This window comes from Equus przewalskii, chromosome X, assembly GCF_037783145.1.
Source record: "Equus przewalskii isolate Varuska chromosome X, EquPr2, whole genome shotgun sequence".
NCBI lineage: Eukaryota > Metazoa > Chordata > Mammalia > Perissodactyla > Equidae > Equus > Equus przewalskii.
The window spans coordinates 32,168,128-32,176,924 of NC_091863.1; the positions used below are offsets into that span (position 1 = coordinate 32,168,128).

Genomic DNA, 8,797 nt, shown 5'->3' on the forward strand with positions numbered 1-8,797 from the left:
ATTGTTTTTGCAGGGTTCTAACCCTGAGTGACACAGAGCAGAGAGAGCACAGAAGGGCAGAAATGGAACTGAGAGAAAAGAGACAAATTTCTGGCAATAAACCCCCACCTTAAGAAGGACTGAAGGGGAAGGGGGAGGGACCAGCTTTCAGATGAGCCTCCAGGCCTGACTGACAGCTTGCTTGCAGCCTCATGAAAGACTAATGCAGCTAAGCCCCACCCGGATTCCTGATCTACAGACATTGGGAGACAAGAAATGCGAGTTGCTTTAAACTACTAATTTTTTGGTAATTTGTTATGAAGATGACTAATACAGTGGGTGATCAACAGTGTGGGGTGGGAGAAGCCCAGGAAAGCATCTTAGAGAACGTTTGAAATAAAGAATACTGCTTCAGTAGGTAGCAAAGGGAGCAAGAATGTTGCAAGCAGAGAGAAGAGTAGATACAAGTGCAGGGAGGTATGAAGTTGCGTGGTATGTTTCAGTATCTAGAAGCAGTTCAGTACCGCTAGATTGCCAGACGTTGGGTTACGTGGCAAGAGATGAAGCCAAGAAGTCAGGAAAACTAGACCAGTGGTTCTCAAAGTGCAATTAGAATCAACCAGGGAGCTTTAAAAATATTGATGCTTGGGAGCCAGCCTGGTGGTGAGGCGGTTAAGATCCCACTCTCTGCTTTGGCGGCCAGGGGTTCGCTGGTTCAGATCCCAGGTGTGGACCTATGCACTGCTCATGAAGCCACGCTGTGGGAGGTGTCCCACATACAAAATAGAAGAACATGGGCACAGCTGTTAGCTCAGGGCCACTCTTACTCAGCAAAAAGAGGAGGATTGGTGGAAGATGTTAGCTCAGGGCTAATCTTCCTCAAAAAAAAAAAAATGATGCCTGGCTCCTGTCTTCCTCCCACCTCCAGAGATTCTGTTGTAATATGTGAGTTGCTGCATTGACACAGGGATTGAAAAATATTCTCCAGGGGGCATGGCAGGGACTATCGTGACACAAATGAGGTGCTTGCCTTGGATAGAAAATTTAAGGGGACACCAAAACTCAGTAATCAAGATAAGTAATATTTTAATGCAATAATTTAAAAAATTAAAATTAATGCAAATACTCCATGATGAACCTAATGTAAAACATTTAAATAAAGACAGAATCCTCGGGTGATTCCAATGTGCAGCCCGCATCAGGAACCACTGCTCTAGTCCCTGAAGGAGCTTGTGTACCTCCCTGTGGCTCTCGGGATTTGTACTGGGCAAAGGAACCAAGCTAGGCCTCAGGCAGCAGGGAAACATGGTCAGATGTACGGTTGTGAAAAGTTCCTTTGGCTGCTGGATGGTAAGTTGGTGGGAAATGAGTAGGTGTGGCAGGATTACAAAACCAGGGACAGACTAGCTGGAAAGATGCAGCATAAATCCTCCTAGAAAGTGTTGACAGTGAACTCAAATCACTAAATCACAGCAAGGAGTTAGAGAAGAGGAAGACTGTGTCAGCGGTGTGCTGGAGCTCACTGAACCGGCTTGCAAGAGTGGATTGTGTGCGTCTCTTTCCCAACTCCACGTTCAGTGACATCATATTGGTAGTTCAAAATCGGCAGTGATGAAGGTATTTACACCAGAGAAACTGGCAAACATTACACATCAGAGGTGGTTTTTGTTTCGGTTTGGTTTTTTTTGGTTGAGTTAGTTGGTTGAGTTAGGATTTGATGATGAGTTAGATATGGAGAATAGTGGGAGAGAAGGACTGAAATGACACACAAAACGACTACATGGTGCCAGCAACTAAACTATGAACTGTAAGAAGATGGAGTTGGCCCCAGGTTAATTGTTAGTTGCAAAGGGCAGTGTGCAGGGAGGCGTCTGGGGTCCCCTTCGACATGTAAGCTCAGCAGCTGGAAGGAATACTTCTTTGGTGCCTTTTATTATAGTTCAAAGCAGCTCTGAAGAGCCACACGCCCTAAAAGATTTAGGGTCTGCCTAGAGGAAGGACACTGAGAGCCAAGCTGACTAGGCAGGAATCCAGGCGTCCTCTTTCTTATCTCTTGGTCTGTGATCTCTAGGATTTTGTGTCTGGGGAGGAACCATGAGCGTCACTGGTATGGAGCTGGTGTCCACTCAGGCACCATAGAAGCAACTGCACGATTAATGTTATCTGGTTAACTGGAAACTAGGCTGGAAGTGTTGATTCTAGGGTCTGGTCTGCCAAGACGTTGTTGGCTAACTAGGACAATTTGTTAAACTTCTTAGTGCCTCGTTTCCTTTATCTGTAAGATGGATTTACTAGTCCTTCCCATTTATGGTGTGATTATGAAGATAAAAGGAGATAATAGCTGTTAAGATTCCTCTAAAAATTTAAAGGAACTCTTCAAATACAATATATAATCACATAATTATGAAAATCATCATTATGCTAATAGCATTATGCTAATCATCTAATAACTTTCAAAGACCTGGATGGCCCACTGTGAAGTCACTGAATCCAGGCTCCTGGAAGGATTTGGAAGGCTAGTTAAGTTTAAATTCTATGGATGGCAACTAACTAAAATTTTGGCTCATTTTTCACTTCCTTCCTTTGGAGTTTAAGAAACTACTGTTCTCCCTCAAAGAGGGAAATTTATTTGGTTTCATGATAAGATATTTCAGCTTAGCTTGCCTACTTGCATTTGAGTTCAAAGTTTCTCTAGATATATTATCATTTAAACTGGAGGGAAACAATCTTGCTTAACCAGAGCACAGGCCATGACCTTGCCTACATGATGGGCAGCTAATCCACTTAGAACCAGTGACTTGCTTTGTATAATTTATAAGACCCCATGAAAAGACGGGCCTCCATAGATTAATATTTCAGCTGTCTTCCTTTCCATTTCATCCTCTGGATGTGGCAGCAACAATCACATGAATCATTCCTGAACGGAGTCGATATCAAACATCCGGAGCTTCATCTGCATTTGATGAAAGTTCAGCTCATTCAACGGAAGTTCCTATAGGATTTCAAATACATGGATGATTTACCTTTGACACCTCTTACCCCAACCTGGCTGTGGCGGTTTAAAAAAAACGTTTAAATTCTTTGACATTCCTCTTATTTAGAGATGGGAGTTTGGGTCCCCTCTGCTTGAATCTGCAGGCTTGTGACTGCTTTGCCCAATAGAGTACGGTGGATGTATGTTACGTTAATGACTTCTGAGGCTTGGTCATAAAATGCAATGCAGCTTCCTCTGTGTCTCTTGAAATGCTTGTTCTCTGAATACTCTTTCTCCTTTTCAAAGGATACTCCCTTCCAGAACCCAACTGTCATGCTGAGAGAAGCCCAAGCCACAAGGAGGAGCCATATACAGATGCTTTGGTCAACTAACCTGGAGAAGCCCAACCTTTGAATCATCTCAGCCCAGGCTGCAAGCATGTACGTGAGGAAGCCTCCAGATGATTCCAGACCCTAGTCATGGATTCAGCCAACCATTCAAATCTTCTTAGCCTGAGGCACATTGTGGAACAGGGACAGCTTCCTGACCCACAGAATTCACGAGCACAACAGAATGGTTGTTATTTATGCCACTAAATTTGGGTTGGTTTGTTACACAGCAATAGATAATTCGAACACTAGCTGACTAGGCTAATGTTTCTTTTCCTTTCCCAGGTCCATAAGAAATTATTGGCTTGGTCAAAGAGGATAAATTTCTTCAAAACCAGCAAACTGTTCTGTACTTCTGGCTAAAGTACTGAACAAGCCTCTCTGTGGGAGCTCTAGATTGTTCTTCCCTGTGTGTTGACTTCTTGGTAGAAAGACTAATTCTTGGTGTTGGGTTTCCTTTCTCTGTCCTGTTTTTATAGGTTTTTGATGACTTATTCACTGATTCATTTATTTATCCAGTAAATATTTATTGAGTCCCTTTTATGTGGCAAGTTCTCTTCTAGATGCTCAGAATATGAAGGTGAGCAAAACATACACATGATCTCTGTCTCTCTGGAGATGGAGTCCAGTGCAGGGGTCTTAAGTTTTTCATGCCACAGACCCCCTTGACATCTGGTGAGGTCTATGGACCCTTTCTCAGAATAACGTTTTTAAGTACATAAAACGTATATGCTCATGAAGGAAATTAATTATATTGTAGTAGTTACCAAAATATTTAAAAGACACATTTGTGATATAATAATATGTTTCTTTAGTAATGCATTAAATAACAAGATCCAGTGGCGAGTCTAACAAATTTTGAGGTGGTAATGAGTCAATATAGTGAGATACTTGCAAAAACTGCACTAGGAAAGTATCTGTGATTTCTGTTGGTGACAAAGACACAGGTACAGCCAATACTACTGTGGTTCATTGTCTACATTCCTAATAGAAAGAAAAGTTAAATTTTAGTAAGATTTAGTGAAAAGAAATATGTGATGTTTTTTCTTACCCCAGTTAATGGATCCTCTGGATTCTGTAGTCCACGGATCCCAGGTTAAGAACCCTTGCTCTGGGGCGTGGACAGACATCAACCAAATAACAGCACCAATATATAATAACAAACTGTGATGTCTGCTGTGTGAATGTATTAGTTTCCTGAGACTGCTGTAACAAATTCCCACAGATTTGGTGGCTCAAAACAACGACAATTTCTTCTCTTTCAGTTCTGGAGTTCTAAAGCCCAAAATCCGTATCATGGAGTCATGCTCCCTCTGCAGGATCTAGGGGAGAACGTGTTCATCGTCTCTTCTAGCTTCTGGTGGCTGTCGGCACTCTTTGGCTTGTGGCCACATCACTCCAATCTTCAAGGCGAGCATCTTCAAATCTCTCTGCTCTGTCTTCACATCACCTTCTCCTGTGTGTGTGTGTATCAAATCTCCCTCTGACTTTCTCTTATAGAGACACTTGCGATTGCATTTAGAGCCCACCTGGATAATCCAGGTAAGCTCCCCACCTCGATATCCTTAATTTAATCACATCCACAAAGTCTTTTCCATATAAGGTTACATTTATAAGCTCCATGAATTAGGATGTGGCTATCTTTCAAGGGGCCATTTCTCACCCTACCACAGTGACCAGAAGTCCTAATCCAAGCTGAGGGTGGTGATGTGCCAAGGATGATTTTCCTGAAGAAGAGACTTTGAGCTGATAATTGAACAAAGAGTAAGAGTAACTAGATGAAAGGGATGGACAAGGCAGGGGAGATCGATTCAGACAGGGAGACTAACTCAGGAAAAAATCCAGAAGGCAGAAAGTCTATGCCGGGTTCTGGGTATGGTAGATGGATGAAGTGGGCCCAGGGGGAGTGCTGAGAGATGCCCAGGAGACATCAGTGGGGGCCACATCATGAAGTGTCTTACAGGATTTGGTTATAAGAATTTCTCTTATAGCAATGAGAAGACATTGGAGGGTACTACAGGCTGAATGTTTATATCCTCCCAAAATTCGTACATTGAAATCTCAACCCCAAGGTGGTGGTAGTAGGAGATGCGGTCTTTGAGAGGTGATTAGGTCATGAGGGTGAGCCTTCATGAATAGGATTAGTGCCCTTATAAAAGAAGCCTGAGAGTGTTCCCTAGCCCCTTCCACCACATGAGGATACAGCAGAAAGGTGGCCATCTATGAACCAGGAAGTGGGCTCTCACCAGACAGCAGATCTGCTGGCACCTTCATCTTGGACTTTCCAACGCCCAGAACTGAGAGAAATAGATGCTGTTGTTTATAAGCCACCTAGTCTATCAGTCTATGATATTTTGTTATAGCAGCCCAGATGAACTAAGACAGGGGATGTCAGAGCTGGGATTCTGAAAGCTCACCCTGGTTTAAGCGAGGAGAATAGATTATGGGGTGAAGGGTTGCAAGAATGGGTGGTAAGGGAAGCGAGTTAGAAGGTGTGGCAGGGTCCCAGTCAGGGATGACAGACACTTGGTCTACGGTGGAGGTGATGGGGGGGGAAGAATTTGAGAATAGGTCAAATCAATGGACATTTTAGAAAATCCAGGGACTCAGGACACAGCTTGGTTAACTGTAGAAAAACGCGGACGATGTAAGTTGTCAGTGTGTGTAAGATGGGTTTTAATCTGCAAATCTGGGTGCAAGAAGTGAGATGTACCTTTATTTTACTAAGTTTAACATAATCTTCACTGAGCTGGTAGGAAACTCAATTTCGGTTACTACTGATTCTACATGCGCCCTTCCCAAGGCTGTGTGAAAGCTCTATACAGACGACATTTGAGGGAGGAGCCTGGGGTACGTTAAGCACTCAGTGGTCCCCACTGATATATATCTTGGAGTTCAGCACCCTGTTCCCCTGCAATTCCGAAGCAGTCTATGCCAACATGCGCAGCTCTTAGGTTTTTTTTGGTAGGCCATTGCCGCCACCAGAAACCTTGAGATAGGGAAGCATTGCTACCCTTCCTATAACCTCACCAACAGAATGCAAGTCTCTGAACAAATTCTGCCACTTGCATGCACATTTATTAACTTTTTTTAAAGGAAAGCATGGAAACAGTTCACGGAAGCCCTGGATCTCTGTCCCTTCAGGTGCTCCAACCACGATCTTGCTTGAAAAGTTCACTAAAGGCAAATCTTAAAACTCCAGAGGCAGGGTTCTCAAACCATGCAATCTAATCTCTCCTGTTCAAGGCTTAGTACAAGATCGCTTAGAACTGGAGTCTAGAGCTGCCTGTGGATGTGGCCTACAGGCCTTGCTTGCTTCTTATGGCCTGTTCATGCCTCTGTTTGGGTTTTCCATAAGCCAGGGAGAGTTTGGTTCTCCCATAAGCCTGGTAGTCCATTTAGGAGGTGAAGGAACTACCAGTAGGAGAATGGATAAGTGAGCCTCAGGAAGAAAGACTAGCCAGTAAAGGTATGTTGTCAAGCCAGTTACCACTATGGGAGACTAACTTAGACGTGTAGGAAAAGCATTGGGAGCCAGTGTAGCACACAGGCCTCAGAGTTATTCCATCTGAAAGGCAAGGGAGCTGGGGTATTTATGCACCAACTCTAGTTAATTATGGATTGAGGGCTACTCAAGAGGAATTAATTTCCTGGAACTTTTGGCCAGCCACACAGGCAGCAGAGTGGGCTCCAGCGACAAAAGAAAGACCCTAGGCCAGGCAATGCAGCTGCTGGCACTTGGCAGTGGGCTGGTAAGCCCAAAGTGTAAGGGCAAGGGGACATGGTTGGCATGCTTTCAGCATCTGCTACAGATGAGAAGAGAGCCCATTTCTGGCATTCTTCCTGCTGTCTAGCCAGCCACTAATTCCACCAATAAAAACGCATTTCTGATACTCACTGTATGCTAATTAGGAAAGTCTCAAGTGTTGATTGAAGCACTATTGACGGTGTGCTTGGAGGATCCACCTTTGGAAGGTAGCCTTTCTGATCTAATGTCAGCTGAGCTCTCCCGGAGTGGGGAGTCTCCAGTTAGCAACTGATGGCCCCTAGAGTTGAAGGTTAAACTATCACACACAGAAAATTACATGGTCTACGCCGAAATCATTTAGAGCAAATTATGAATATCATCATACTTGCCATCCAGAGCCCTTTTGTTGGAGGACCTGACCCTACTCAGTCACCATGTGTGGGAACAGGGCTTGGGTCTCTCACCACTAGCAGGACCTGCAAGAACCGAGTCCCTTTCCTCATAGAGGCTCAAACAGTCTTTACTTCTTCTCCCTCTTAAGGGGGATTTCTCCCTCTTAAAATCCTTGAACTCCAAATATTCTCCTCCAGTTCCTCAAGCCTGCGCCCCTTGCCCTCCCCACACACATGCGCAGATGCACAGCTTGTCAGGACAATTCTTTTCAGTCGCTGTAGGTTTCTGTAAAACAGCTGACTGGAGTTGCGCTTCCTATCCCATGCCCTGGGCCGGGCAAGTCTAATTTTCAGCCTTCCACACAGAGCCCCTGAGGCAAAGGAGCGCCCAGCTCATCTTTCTGTGGGGGCTGAGGAGCAGGAGAAATCCCTAAAGCAGCAAGATCGAACTGCCAATTACTATCTTAATAAATTATCCTACCACGGTTGTGTGAAACTTGCACTCTGCGCTTTTATTGAAAAAACAAGGTAACCTAAAAATACACAACATAGATTGATGCTATCACACCTTAGCGATGTATTAGATGTCACCCATGTTTCAGGGTCTGTGACAAGATCAGTCTATACATTATGCCATCGAATTCTCACTAATCTTATGCAAGGCATGATTATCCCCTTTTTATAGATAAAGAAATTGGTTTTCATAGGAATTCTTTTAAAAAAACACTATTTTTTATATTTACAAAAAAATGCTCATGGCAAGAAAATTAAAAAGTTAAAGAAGGAAATAGAAATCTTTAAAATCCCTCAATTCATAGATTCTAATTTATAATATTTTGATTATATCATTCCCATCTATTTTTTGATGTCTATTTGCACATACATTTTGAAAAACTAAAATTGGGCCCTTTCAGTAGCAATCTTTTTTATTTATCCTCTGAGAATGCTGAAGGATGATTTTCTGACATGGATTTTCTTGAGCTGGAAACTAAATCTTCACCGGGGCGATCCAAAAGCATGCAGCCTTCAAATCATCCACGGTGTGAAGAGATGTGCGCTCAACAGGGGCGGGCGCGGCTTCATTGTGCAATTTTTGTGGGTTCTTTGTAAGACTCTTGGCCTGCAGCTTGCAAAACCTTTGCTGGGTTTGCTAAATAGCCCTTCTCGCCTGGCCCCGGGATCTTCCATGTGACTGAGCATGCGCAATTTAGATTGTGTTACTTTAAAATTTGAGGCCATTATCATTGGTCATCTGGGAACATAACAAAAATCTACACATTTTATTCTACCTCTTTTCTATTTTCCCAAATACGAA

The 8,797-nt window shown here is 43.4% G+C and overlaps 1 long non-coding RNA gene across 1 annotated transcript; it reads left to right on the forward strand.

Annotated features, from left to right (window-relative positions):
• The first annotated feature begins 1,429 nt into the window (after positions 1–1,429).
• On the forward strand, positions 1,430–7,978 carry LOC139080963 (uncharacterized). Its single transcript, XR_011535855.1, has 4 exons — positions 1,430–1,596; positions 3,260–3,393; positions 4,608–4,752; positions 4,843–7,978. It is a non-coding gene; the product is annotated as an uncharacterized lncRNA (long non-coding RNA).
• Positions 7,979–8,797: the final 819 nt, after the last annotated feature.